General features: G+C 45.6%; 1 protein-coding gene across 4 annotated transcripts in view; it reads right to left on the bottom strand.

The window, feature by feature from the left end:
* TSPAN4 (tetraspanin 4) overlaps window positions 1-15,097 on the bottom strand; it is a 658,755-nt gene that overhangs the window by 357,323 nt on the left and 286,335 nt on the right. The window contains exon 4 of one of the 4 annotated variants that reach the window (XM_084632554.1): window positions 163-246. The exons of the other annotated variants lie outside the window; for them this stretch is intronic. The gene's annotated coding sequence lies outside the window, so the exon portion shown is untranslated. The remainder of the gene's footprint in view (window positions 1-162; window positions 247-15,097) is intronic. 4 annotated transcript variants of the gene reach the window in all.

The raw sequence follows: 15,097 nt of genomic DNA, 5'->3' as shown, positions 1-15,097 counted from the left end.
ATCTTTGGATTTAGAATTCAAAGTCCAGTATACCCTCAAACATTTGAAAACAATCCTGAGCAAGGACAAAACGTTAGGTCCTATAACTATGATGCCAATCATCTATGATCTCTTTACAGGTTGCTGGTAGAGAAGAAAAAATGGGAGAAGGAAGGAAGCTACCTCTGATGTCACAATTCCGCCAGCCCATGAATTTGTAATAGACAGGACCCATTCTTCAGTCAGTATAAATACAGCAACAACATTCTGAGGACAAAGTGAAAGGTAAATAGATTAAGTCTGATACTTCTGAAAAATTCTAGTTTTACAGCTCATCCGTGAAGAAAGCACCTTCCACGATGTGGAAGCTGCAGTTGCATTGATGTACCCAAAAGATGCAGTTACAGACAACTTTACATTACAAATCTGCATTTTAAAAGTACCTGCATAGTTATTTATTAGACACTGCTAGTTAGTAGATGTATTCTGATGGTGTCTAGAGGCCCCAATCCAGGCCCCACTCTTGCTTGGTGCTGCATATACAAGTAATAAAAAAAAGAGTGGATGGGATTATTATAGCCATTGCTTACTTGCTTTGCCGATCCCCTACATTTTCTTATCAAGTATTGGGACCGTATTGTGTTAGGTGCTGTACATGCAAACCAGTATAATAAGAGACAGTTCCTGCCCCCACAGAGTTTATGGTCAACAGGTGGATACTGTTACCAGATTTGTCCATTACTTTGGGACAGACTCATTTATTAGGGTTACTCTTCGGGGGGGGGGGGGATGTTCTATAATTCTATCAATGTACTGCTTGTGTCACTTGTGTTCTCATACGGCGCTCTACTTCTCCCTTCTGCAAGTTCTCTCCCAGTGGAGCTATCCTGCAGAACCCGTGTTCCCTAGGGCTGGGTTCTTCCAGCCCCAGAATCAGATGAACACACGCACACATTAACAGAGAGCGTCTGAGAGAACTGGGTTAATCAGCACTCCCAAGCTCACAATGCAATTAGGCAGCTTCAGTATTTTGCATACCAATAAAGGATTTATTACTAGAATTGGTCTGATAACTACTGAGCTGGGTGCGTGCAGGCATGGGTTCATTAACATCTGAAGCAGAAATCCCCCATCATGCAATGCTTTCCTGCCTTGCTGGTCCCAGAGTTCAGTGCGATTCTTGCCTTGGAATCTCTGTTCTCCATTCTGTATGCTAATGGAGTTTCCTCCCTGCCCCATCTTTGATGCAGATGAGGCTAAGGCCTGGTCTACACTACGAGTTTATGTCGGATTTAACAGCGTTAAATCGAATTAACTCTGTACCCGTCCACACAGTGAAGCCATTTTTTCAACAAAAACGGGCTCTAAAAACTGATTTCTGTACTCCTCCCCCATGAGGGGATTAGCGCTGAAATCGACATTGCCGTTTCGAATGAGGGTTAGTGTGGACGCAATTTGAAGGTATTGGCCTGCGGGAGCTATCCCACAGTGCACCATTGTGACTACTCTGGCCAGCATTCTGAACTCGGATGCACTGGCCAAGTGTACAGGAAAAGCCCCGGGAACTTTTGAATCTCATTTCCTGTTTGGCCAGGCAAGCTCATCAGCACAGGTGACCATGTAGTCTCAGAATCGAAAAAGAGCTCCATCATGGACCGAACGGGAGGTATTGGATCTGATCACTGTATGGGGAGAGGAATCAGTGCTATCAGAATTACGTTCCAAAAGACGAAATGCCAAAACATTTCAAAAAATCTCAGAGGCCATGAGGGACAGAGGCTACAGCAGGGATGCAATATAGTGCCATGTGAAACTTAAGGAGCTCAGACAAGCGTACCAGAAAACCAAAGAATCAAACGGCTGCTCCAGGACAGAGCCCCGGACATGCTGCTTCTAAGATGAGCTGCATGCAATTTTAGGGGGGGGCCGTCACCACTACTCCACCCCTGTCTGTGGACTCCGATGATGGGGTACTCTCCGCCATGCCTCAGGATTTTGCAGACGTGGAAGATGAGGAGGAGGAGGACGAGCTTGAGGAGAGCACACAGCACACCATTCTCCCCGACAGCCAGGATCTTTTTATCACTGACTGAAATACCCTCCCAACCCAACCAAGCCAGAGAAGGGACCTCTGGTGAGTGTACCTTTTAAAATATAATACATGTTATAAAAGCAAGCGTTTTTTAATGATTAAGTAGCCCTGAGGACTTGGGATGCATTCGTGGCCAGTACAGCTACTGGATAACTCTGTTAACGTGTCTGGGGATGGAGCGGAAATCCTCCAGGGACATCTCCATGAAGCTCTCCTGGAGGTACTCTAAAAGCCTTTGCAGAAGGTTTCTGGGGAGAGCAGCCTTATTCCATCCTCCATGATAGGACACTTTACCACGCCATGCTAGTAGCAAGTAATCTGGTATTACTGCATGACAAAGCCTGGCATTCAAGCAACATCCATTCTTTATCTCTCTGTGTTATCCTCAGAAGATTGATATCGTTCATGGTAACCTGGTTGAAATAGGGGAATTTAATTAAGGGGACATTAAGAGGTTCCTGTTCCTACTGGGCTCTTTGCCTGTGGCTGAAAAGAAATCCTCCCTGCAGTTAGCCACGTGGTAGTGGGGGGGGGTCCATTGGCGCTGAGCTGTTTGCATTTGGCTAGCTGGGTTCTTCCCTGATACCAGCCAGGGGGTGAGGGGAGGGGAAAAGCCATCATCCCAGAGAATTGGATTGGGGGGAGGGGGGGTTAGTTTGGTTTCTGCTGCTGCACATTAACAGGAAAACTGCAGCACTAAATAGCCAACTCAACGCGCTTTGCTTGGTATGGGAGAGGAGGGCACTCCTGTTATGAAGGTTGCTGAAGCCAAAAGACTATGGCTTACCATGGCCGCTGGCAAGCCGAATTCTGTTGCCCAGCACTACGTGTGTGATCTCTAACACCAAAGCTGCAGGCACTCAATATAAGATGCAAAATGCGACCTTGTACCAAAATCACATGTGCTATGTAATGTGAATAGTATTGTTCACCATGAAAGAGTATAGCCATTGTTCTGTAAAATGTATCTTTTTAAATACTTCACTCCCTTTTTTTCCTCCAGCAGCTGCAAATGTTTCAAGCCTCCCTCCTCCGTCCTAAAGGCTATCTTAGATAAGGCGGTGAAAAAAACGCATGCACGATGAAATGTTCTCTGAGCTCATGCAGTCGTCCAGCACTGACAGAGTTCAGCAGAATGTGTAGAGGGACACAATAGCAGAGTACAGGAAAGTGGCTGATGAACATGAGGAGAGGTGGTGGCAGGAAGATCAGAGGAGGCATGAGGCAACGCTGTGGCTACTGCGGGATGAAAAGGACATGCTCCAGCATCTGGTGGAGGTTCATGGTGGAGGCAGGATCACAGACTGCCACTGCAGCCCCTGTTTAACTGCCCTCCCTCCTCCCCAAGTTCCATAGCCTCCTCACCCAGATACTCAAGAATGCGGGGGGAGGGGGGAGGCTCCGAGCACCCAAGCACTCCACCCCAGTGGACAGCCCAAGCAACAGAAGGCTGTCATTCAACAAGTTTTGAAGTGGCCTTTTCTTTCCCTTCTCCCACATCCCACTCGGGCTACCTTGTGAGTTATCTCCCTATTTTTATAATCCATTAAGAAAGAATACATGTTTTTTAAACAACAGTGATTTTATTTCCTTTGCAAGCTAGCTGTGATCGAAGGGGGAAGGGCGGGTGGCTTACAGGGAATTTAGAGTCAACCAAGGGGGCGGGTTTTCATCAAGGAGAAACAAACAGAAGTATCACACAGTACCCTAGCCAGTCATGAAACTGATTTTCAAAGCTTGTCTGATGCGCAGCACTTCTTGCTGTGCTCTTCTAACCGCCCTGGTGTCTAGCTACGCATATTCAGCGGCCAGATGATTTGCCTCAACCTCCCACTCCACCATAAACGTCTCCCCCTTACTCTCACAGAGATTGTGGAGCACACAGCAAGCAGCAATAACAATGGGAATATTGGTTTCGCTGAGGTCCGAGTGAGTCAGTAAACTGCGCCAGCGACCCTTTAAACATCCAAATGCACACACTACCACCATTCTGTGCTTGCTCAGCCTATAGTTGAACAGCTCCTGACTACTGTCCGGGGTGCCTGTGTACGGCTTCATGAGCCAGGGCATTAAGGGATAGGCTGGGTCCCCAAGGATAACTATAGGCATTTCAACATCCCCAACAGTTATTTTCTGGTCTGGGAAGTAAATCCCTTCCTGCAGCCATTTAAACAGACCAGAGTTCCTGAAGACGCGAGCGTCATGAACCTTTCCCGGCCATCCCACGTTGATGTCGGTGAAACGTCCCTTGTGATCCACCAGTGCTTGCAGCACCATTGAAAAGTACCCCTTGCGGTTTATGTATTGGCTGCCCTGGTGGTCTGGTCCCGAGATAGGGATATGCGTTCCATCTATCGCCCCACCACAGTTAGGGAATCCCATTGCAGCAAAGCCATCCACTACGACCTGCACATTTCCCAGAGTCACTACCTTTGATATCAGCAGCTCAATGATTGCGCTGGCTACTTGCATCACAGCAACCCCCACAGTAGCTTTGCTCACTCCAAATTGATTACCGGTAGCTGTCTGGTGTTGCAAGCTTCCACAGGGCTATTGCCACGCACTTGTGAACTGTGAGGGCTACTCTCATCTTGGTATTCTTGCGCTTCAGGGCAGGGGAAAGCAAGTCACAATGTTCCATGAAAGTGCCCTTATGCATGCGAAAATTTCAGAACCACTGGGAATCATCCCAAACCTGCAACCACCACTCTGTGCTTGTTTCCCGGGCCCAGAATCAACGTTCCACGGCATGAGCCTGCCCTAGTAATACCATGCACTCCAAATTGCTGGAGACCACAGTTTTAGAGAAATCTGTGTTCATGTCCTCATCACCACGCTGCCGTCGCATTCTCACCTGGTTTTTCAGGTGCTGGTTCTGCATAAACTGCACGATAATGCGTGAGGTGTTTACAATGGTCATAACTGCTGCCGTGAGCTGAACGGGCTCCATGCTTGCCGTGCTATGGCATCTGCATGGGCAATCCAGGGAAAAGGGCGTGAAATGATTGTCTGCTGTTGCTTTCATGGAGGGAGGGAGGGTTGACTGATGACATTTACCCATAACCACCCGCAACAAATTTTTGGGCCCATCAGGCATTGGGAGCTCAGCCCAGAATTCCAATGGGCAGCAGGGACTGCGGGAACTGTGGGATAGCTACCCACAGTGCACTGCTCGGAATGTCGACACTTGCCATGGTACTGTGGACACACACCGCCAAATTAATGTGCTTAGTGTGGACGCATGCAGTCGACTTTATACAATCTGTTCCCAAAAATCGACTTCTGTAACATCGCCGTACTTTCATAGAGTAGACATAGCCTAAGGGAGTTTCCTTAATTCTGTCACCCTTGTCCGGAGGGGTTTAGGTGTCTCTTCCACTGCCTTTTCATTGATTTTTGTAAGTCTTTCTTCTGATTGGCTTTGGTTCAAGCAAAGGCTGGGGGAGACGGGGGTCTTTCGTGAGTCAGACAGGCTGGCTACTGCGCCCTGGTTCCCCAAGAACACAGAGCTGATAGGTAACAAGTCCCCTCGTTCAGGAGGTGCTTTCACTGAGAGAGTATCCCTATCACACCCTTACTCCATGGTACCAGGTCTGATCTTCAATCCATTGCAGCGCCTGCATCAGTCATTGGATCCAGCAAACCAGTAGACCCAGACCAATTGCTAGTATAATTTGGAAGCCAACGATCAGCACAATGGGGTGAAGCATGATATTCAAAAGACCTGTTGCACTGGAGTTCCACCCAAGCAAAGTCTCCCACCAGGAGTGATGGCCTGTGTTTTTAACGGTTGCTGCCAGCCTAGAGATCTCCTGGTTGTGGTGCTGAATCTCAAGTTTGCCATTCTCCACCACAGTTTGGCGCTTCTGCAGCTCAGTTTGTAATGAGGGATGAGTTAATAGTCCCTTAATGGCAGTGAGACCCATTCCCAGTGAAATGGGGGAAACCTACTTGTAGAGCTCAAGAAAGGCTTTTAAATGTTGTACAGTCCAAATAGGCACAGTAAACTTAATATCACAACTAACAATAGTGGTTACATTACAGAAACAGTGATTAAAGTTAGGCACCATGGGTTGAATCCAATGTCCATTAATCAATACAATATTACACATTGTTCTTACACATACACCTGCTTCATCAACATAGACAATAACAGACCCCTCTTCCTGGATAACATCGAAGGAGCGGTGAGACTTATTCCCAGGTTGTGGGAAGAAGTATTCATCATGTTCCTCCAATGCTTGGTCTTCACAGATATAGCCCAAACCTTCTTTTCTCCTAAACCGTTTTACATGCCCAGTGGGACTACTAGGTGGATTACTTTGATTTCTTTGCCTGCCACAGTTATCAGGAATAACTGCAAGTTTTGGTGGTGTTGATCATATGAAGCATTAACTAGTTTCTACCAGAGCTGGAGGACTAATTCTTCCTCCGTTATATGAGGTCGAATCAAGTTGATTGCCTCTATGGGAATTTGTCCTGCTATGGCTTGTCAAATCATTCCCATGATTACGTTCTGGGTGAGAGCCTGAGTTTGCTCACATGCTGAGGTCAATGAGAAATTATTCTGGAGGGACTGTACACCAGACATCATTAACTCTTCATCTTTTTCTATGAGTCTTTCCCACCCAGGAAATACCTTACTTATTAACTGCTGTTCCTCACTTAACTGTTTCAAAAATGCTGTTAATGGGGTTCCCATCTTTCCTATATTTTTGGTGGCATATGATAGTTTATTAGCTAGAACTTCTATGTTTGCGGCATCAACTAAAGAGATTCCTGTTCCTACAGGTGCAATCCAATCACTTAATTCCCTTTTTACTCTATTGACATGGTCGGCCCCTTGCCACATTCTTACCCATTCATCCCAACTCTTATGACTAGTTCCAATCAAGGGAGTGCATATAGGTGCAATGTGAGAAATATTCATGCCTTCTAAGTGGATTTGAACCTCCTTCAGAGAAGTCTGAGGTTGGAGAACCAAATGTTCTTATGGAGCCAATTACAAAACATGGGGTCCTGAAATTGGGGCTCTTAAACGTCGGAGGGGAGTGAGGTATGTGATCAGAGGGTCAAAACTGAAAACTGTTTTTTCCTGTTGGCCCAATTCCATTCTGTACAATCCGGGCTCATGGAATCTCTCCAAAATGGCAACATGCCTACAGAATTTAAATCAAATTGTTGGCATGAGCTTGTCACAATGTGTGCCCTTTAGTGGAACTACCCAGTCTGGGGAACCTTGCTGAATCAGGTTGTGTCCAGCTAAAGTCCAGTTCAGTGGTTCCCAGTTTACAAGGAACTGCGTGATATTCTTGCCTGCTGGCGTGATCAGAGACCGCTACAGTTCATCTGCGGGTAACAGAGGCATCTGGGTTCCTATGACAATGATGACACTTAGGGGCATGGTTGCCCCCCAAACAGCGGAGGAAAGCAGGACTATCCTGCACCTTCCGCCACCCAGGAGGCTGTCACTGGTTCTGTTTGATGGTGTACATCCCTTTTGAGACCACAACGGCTTACAGAAGAACGGGATGGAATCTAGTGTGGTCTTAGTTTCATAACATGACTTGAATGACTCCCTGATGGCACTCTGCGTGCAATTGGCAACGCTTTTCCAGGGGCAACCCGAGGAGTTGCCAACAGCATAGGACTAGTAGCGACACTGCAGGGCCAGGGGATTGCTCCCATTCCCATAGAATGCATTCATGTGGCACAGCAATTTTACTTCCTGGGCTCCAGCTGGCAAGCACTTCCAGAGGTTCAGAGGGATCACAGATTCAGCATAGAGCCTGGATAGCATCAGACTCCAGACACTTATGAAAAGCAGGGTGCTGGTGCAACAGTGGGATGTCATGGCTTGTGTTCGGGACCTGTGAGGGGGCAGAGAAGAGAGAACAAACTCACACACACACCGTATATACTGGGAGAATCTGGGACCAATATTGCAGGGTGAACATGAAGCAGTGACCTACGTGAGGGTGGCCATAATAACAACTCGAGGATTTCTCTGGCCTTTTCCTGCCTCAACATCTGGGTAGGCACTGACAAGCCCACCGGACGCGTATTTTCCAACGGCCTGAAGCCGTTCCTTCTTGCGAGCCAAGAAGGGTGGCTGGCAGGATGGAGAAGACAGTTATACTATTCCTTGTGGGTCAGGTGGTTTACCCTTCCACTCTTCGAACTCTGTGGAATGAAACCATTTCCGCCAAGGTTTCCCATTTTTCCCATTCAGGATTTCTACCTAATAAACACTGGGGCTAGCCCGATTCACAATAAAGTAAGTGTGTGTGTGTGAAAGAGTGCTTCTTCGCTGAAAACCTTCTGTAAGTTACTGGTTGGCCTAATTCCCATATCCAAGGAGGTTTTCCCCAGCCTCGTTTTTTGTGCAGTTGTTGCTGTACTATGCCGAGCTGTGCTGCCACTTACTTGTGTAGAGCAGCTATCGTCTCTACTAAGGTTTGTTCCCATTCATCTGTTACCCCCTTTCCTTCCCAGGCACTAGGCAGTTCCACTCCCAACCACCAACTTTCAGGAATGCGCATTTGCCTTCTGGTCATAACTTCAAAGGGAGTGTACCCATGTATCGCCTTAGAGCCTCTTAGGGCCATTAAGATGGTTGGTAGTTTTTCATTCCAATCCCTCCCTGAGCAATTTACTTGCTTTTTCAAAGCTCCCTTTAGTGTGTGATCGGTTCGTTCAACTTGTCCAGAGGACTCAGGGTGCCCAGCTACTTGGAAACGTTGCTTAAGGCCTAAAGATTTACATAGTTCTTGCATAACACCTCCCACAAAATGGGATCCCAAATCTGAATCAATTACTCTGGGAATTCCCATTCTTGAGAAAACTTCGTTAAACAGCTGCTTAGCAGTGACCGAGGCAATGTTGGTTTTAGTGGGGATGGCTTCCACACATTTGGAGAAGGGATCTATTATTACCAGGCAGTATTTATTCCCTCTATTGATGGTGGGTAAACGGCCTATGTAATGTGTCTGAAGCCAGGACCAGGAACCCTCTATTCTTTGGTGCCTCAATGCATTTTTTTAACCTGGCGATCAGCATTAACCATGGCACACTGCAGATAATTATCACACCACTGATCTATATCCGCTTTCATGCCTGGCCACCACCCTGTATCGTTAACCCTATTTAAAGTATCCTGTTTTCCTCTATGCCCTTGCTCATGCACAAACTGAATCAGGTCCCCCCATACCTGGCTGGGGACTATCCAGTACCTTTGTTATCTGCACAAAATTCTGTGTTACTCACCCACTCTAAGGGCACTCACCTTTAGCCAGTTCCTAGGGCTCAAGGCGTAACCCTCTTAATTTAGGCACCCCCGACCCTTTCCCAGTTCATAGGACTCCAGGCGAAAGGCACCTAACTTTACTCCTCCGTGGACTCCGGGATCTACTCCTCCGTGGACTCAGAGCAAACACTCTTTCCCCGTGGACTCAGGGCTTGATCTTTTGCAGGTTTATGGGGTCTCCCACCAGCAAAAGAGCCTCACACAGCAATACCCCACTCAATCTTCACCTAACAACCACCACCAGAACAGAATGTACATGCCATACACACAATGCTCCCCACTCCCAACAAGACAGATGAACCCTTCCTGATGGCCAGCCAGGCTCAGGTTCATCTGGGGGACTCCAGCCTCTGCTTGGTGCCACCAGTGGAGTGCCACGGTCTGGCAGCGCCGATCCTGGGGCTGTTTCCTGGAGTTGGTTCCCTTAGAGCACCGCCTTTCCCAGAGGCATTTCCCTTTCTTCATTATCCATCTCTCTAACCAGTTGGTTTTCTCCTGTCTCAAGCCACCAGCCAAGGCGGGTTTTACAGTTGTTGTTTTTTTCAGCATCTCTACTTCCCTTATCTCACTAATGATCCCTACCAAAAGCCCTGTCACGCAGTCACAGTACTGAGCTAAAATCTTTACTTTTAAGGCACAACTCTTAACTCCTTATTGCACGGTCCTACAGTTATTCTAAGCACAATTCTTAACTTAAAAGTTACAGGACATTACCAAATATTCCATGAGAGAGACCCCTTGCTAAAGGAGCTTAGTATGAAAAAGGAAGAGACCGTTTGTTCAGGTCTGTGCCTCAGTTTCCCCAATCCACAGCAAATACTCAACAAGTACCACATGATTAGGGTCACGTGCTGCCTGCGTTCCTCTACCAATTACCAGATTTGCCTGTTACTTTGGGGTACACTCATTCATGAGGTTTACTCTTCGGGGGGGGGTATCTGCAATTCTATCAATGTACTGCTTGTATCACTTGTATCCTCATACGGAGCTCTACTTCTCCCTTCTGCAAGTTCCCTCCCAATGGAGCTATCCTGCAGGACCTGTGTTCCCTAGGGCTGGGTTCTTTCAGCCCCAGAATCAGACGAACACACACACACATTAACAGAGCGCATCTAAGAGGACCAGGTTAATCAGCACTCCCAAGCTGTCACCCTCATAGGCCCTTGGACACAGCAGGCCGGGGTCGAACAGCACCTCCAAGCTGTCACCCTCATATGTCCCAGGTTCAGCATGTCCCTATCCCCACATTCACATTACAACTGTTCTGGTAGTAACCCACTAGATGAGCAAACCCCACAGGAGTTTTAGGCGCTGCATGGATCTTTAGCTTAGGTACGAGGACCGTTGCTGCAGAGCGAATAGGGAAGCCAGAAAACACCCACGGGGGCAGGGGGAGGAAGAGAATAGAAATAACCAGCTTAACCATTAAAGTTATTTTTTGCCAGGTAATAACCATACAAGGGGACCCAAATAAACAAAACAGTTATATTAAATCTAACTTAAATTTGATTATAAAAGTTAGTTTTAGAAAACTGTAACTGATCACACAAGTCAGGGTCAGAGGCTGTACCGAGAGAGAGAGCTGGGTTCTCACCACTCCATGAAGCTTGAATCGATCGGGGTTCCCAGGTGGTGGTGATAGCTGAAGGTCCGGAGTGCTGGAGACAGGCAGAGCCTCCACCACGATCAGTCAGGAGAAGATGAAGTCCCAATGAAACTGATGCAGATTTTGGATCCAGCATCAGAACACTTTCTTGAGCATGGGTAGGGATTTTTGTAGGGAAAGAACAATGGTTCAAGGGAGAACACTAGATTTGTTTATAGGTAAACTGATGATGGCTCAAGGGCGTATATCAAAGTTGCTTTGTTCAGGCTAGACAATAGGAACTGCTCATTCAGGGGAGCTCAAAATGCAGTTAGGCAGCTTCAGTATTTTGGATACCAATAAAGGATTTATTACTAGAATTAGTCTGATAACTACTGAGCTGAGTGTGTGCAAGTGTGGGTTCATTAACATCTGGAGCAGAGATTGCCCATAATGCAGTGCTTTCCTGGTCCCAGAGTTCAGTGCAGTTCTTGCCTTGGAATTTCTGTTCTCCATTCTGCATGATGCTGCAGATGCCTCCCTGTCCCATCTTTGATGCAAATAAGGCTGGGGAGTTTCCTTAATCCTGTCACCCTTGTCCAGAGGGGTTTCAGTGTGCCTTCCACTGCCTTTTCATTGCTTTTTGAAAGTCTTTCTTCTGATCAGCTTTGGTTCAAGCAGAGGAGGGGAGGGAGGGAGGTCTTCTGTGAGTCAGACAAGCTGGGTACTGTGCCCTGATTCCCCAAGAACACAAAGCTGATAGGTAACAATACAATGTTTGTACTTACTAAACAGTTGATGATAAGTAGTTTTGCCAACCACAAACATTAAAAGCCATAAATCAGCACCCCCACCCCCAACCATAGAATCTGTCTTAAAAACCATGGGATTATTTTTAAAAAGAATAAATTTGGGTTTATTTTTATTTGCTTTCTGGGTTTCTGAGCCTTTAGGGGTCACTTGGATCACCTTTTCAAGCTTTTCTCTGCAACCACAAAGGTCAGAAATCTGCATTTTAATAAAAGCTGAAATTCTCATGTAATCATTTAACTCCATGAGCTAGGGCTTTAAGTAACTTATCCAATATTGCAAGACTTGCAATGAAATCATGAAAGTTGGCAACACTCCATAATGGATCCATGAAGGGCAACTGACATGCATTTTATGAACAATCTGCCTCTCATGTATTTTGCTAGAGAGATATATCCTCTTCACATGTTAAGGTAACTGTCCCAGCTGGATACACCTAAATATATAAATTATCATTGTCTGAAAATATTCATAATCTCATGAAATCTGCTATGAGGTCACTATAGGGAGAAACTGTAAGATTTCCCTAAGGCACACTCTCCAAAAGGGTAGAAGAAACAAGTTCAGATACGCTTTCATAACACATATTGGAGACAATACTCTGTGAGACCAGCACTAAATGATGTGGGGGCAAAAGAACAAGAGAGACCAACCCCGTTGAGAGAAGTGACACAGATGTTTTGGGACACTAGAGCACACTGCTCTTCCGAGGACAGCCTGCTATGAACCGGGATGTAGGGAAAGGACCAAGGAAAAGGCAGAAGTGGATTTGCATGTGAAAAATACAGCTACCACAATTTAACCTTTGTCACTTATGTTCCTTGACCCATAGCAGTACTATTCCCCATACACGTACCCACAAGAACATAGAGTAAATAATTTTCTTTGTTCCTTTCTTCTCTTCCTTAAATAAACAGCACATTGTGTAACCTGTAGCTGTAATTTGGATTTGTGCCTTAATATTAGAAGGAACATGTACTGCCTGATGATTATACAGGCTCTGTCTTCTGAAGAGAAAAAAAATCCACCAATCTAGGCAAGCCAAGGTCACAGAAAGAGGGCATGGGAGAAACCAGGGACCTAAAACATACCACAAATGACTGTAAGGAACCCTTACAGGCATAGAGGGACACTCTGACCTCAGCCACTGGGGATACAGAGACCAGCTGCAAGAGTAACTGAAAAATAGAGGCATTCTCACAGAGAAAGTCATGTTACAACAGAAGAGTTTGGGCTTCAATCCACAACCAAAAGGAAGTTCAGAGTTAGGGTTTTAAATCTGTGTCTAGGGACTGTCAGTGATATGGTCCCTGAATCAGGAGGCTCTCATGATTTAGGAGGTCATTAGCATCCCTCGATGGAATTATGTAGCATTAAGTTAAATAATTGATTATCTGTTCTTACTTCCATCTAACTTATGAAAGCCTCACTAAATGTAGAATGCTCTGAACTATCCACAACCTGCAAGTTTTCATAAATTAGGGAGGTAAGATCCAATCCTGGCTGATGGTTTTGTTACACGGAGACACTATGGAGTTTTTAGGATAGTTGATTTTTACCATACTAACTTTGCAGACATCAGAGCTAAAACCTGGAAAGGGCAGGCTGGGTGATGTGGGGGATGAGAAGTCTATTCCTCCTTCTCAGAGGGCAGAAATTCCCAAAGCATCTCCTTTGTTAGTTCAGGGCTGTCTCATTGTAAATCAGTGTTCATCCAGAGAGACGTGAGAGACAGAAAACACCCATGAGAGGAGGAGTGGATTTGATTCTAAAATGACTTTTCACTAAACCCCAGCAATATGGAAATGAAAGATAAGGACTCGCAACACCCAGGGGCTAAGGGGTACATTGTACGCTGAACACGTGTCCACACAAGCATGGGCAGTGCCTCACTCTCATTAATGCTAATGGGAGTTGAGCATGCACAAAAAGGAAGACAACAGAGCCACTGTTTTCACACTAGGTTGTAGGGGAGGGAAGCACATGCTGTTTAATTTTCCTCCAACACCTTCAGGGAGAGTCCATTACCATGTTCACTAGGAGAAAATGAAATGGAAGAGAAACAGGTGCCAATTACAACATCATTCAACAAGTCCCTATCTGTATCTGCATTAATTCATGCCTCAGCTGGTCTACATGAATAAGGCAAGCTGATTACATTAGCAGGCAGCAAGATCTATGGCTAAATAACTGTAAAATCATAAACAAAATGACAAAAACAGAAAACAAGTAATAAAACTTGCAACAAAGACATAGTACCAGGAGGCTCTGACTGTGAAGGATCAAAAGCATATGTCCTCTGGGACACAGAGCAAGACAGGAACGAATGCCTTCTAGGACAGGAATGCATGCTTCAGCTACCAGAAAGAGATGGAATAGCTCCCAGCTGGGTTAGTTCAATGTGGCATTCACAGCAGCTCAGAATGCGGTGTGATATTTGATGGATGATATCAGCAATGCACTCCTCTAACTCCTCTTCAACCCCAAGGTTCATGTGTACATTTCCACCATTCATTCCTTCTACCATTATAAGTGTCTTCTAAATGTACCAGGAACTACACACAGATTTTCTCAAAATGGACCAACCACAAGAGAGACTCACAGAGCGAAATTCACAATTGGTATAAAGTGGTGCAGCTCCACTGAAGTCAACAAACCTATACTGATTCACACTAGCTGAGAATCTGACTCATGGCAATGGTCAAATCGCTTAAGGATGCTGAGGCAGACAGTTTATCTGTAAAACAGGGATTGTATTACTTACTTACCTGTCAGAGGTACGTGGAGAACTCACTAGTTAATGACTGCATCATAATACTTTGAAAATGCTAAAAGTGCTATATACTGTAAGACTTTGAGTTTGATTATTATTACTATTGCATTCAGTCACTTCAAATTATTTTTAATACTGCAGCTTTTTACTGAAGTCATATCCATACATCTTATGCAAATCAGCCCAATAACACACATTTCTAAGATACATTCAGCTACACTCAGTTTGTGTACTAATCTTAGACTTACTTTTTCGTTTGTCATAATTCCCCAGCTATGTTATTTATATAACACAATTTAAAACTCAGAACAGCAGGGAACAAAGCACAGGCTCTAAGAAGTTCAATGACAGTCATTTTAAATAGTTATCAATTAAACACTGACTCAGTGTGCTGGGGAGCTATAGTAGACAAGTGTGGACACAGGTTTTGCCCCCAAGGACCTTACACTCTAAGGCAGTTTATGTTGACCTAACTCTCTGAGCATCTACACTAAAATGTACCTGACTCACTACACCAATTTAATAACTCCACCTCTGCAAGAAGCATAGTAC

Source organism: Lepidochelys olivacea (assembly GCF_965140295.1).
Source record: "Lepidochelys olivacea isolate rLepOli2 genome assembly, chromosome: 6".
NCBI classification, from domain to species: domain Eukaryota; kingdom Metazoa; phylum Chordata; order Testudines; family Cheloniidae; genus Lepidochelys; species Lepidochelys olivacea.
The sequence above is the reverse complement of the archived record's forward strand: the minus strand, read 5'-3'. Positions and strand labels throughout refer to the sequence as shown.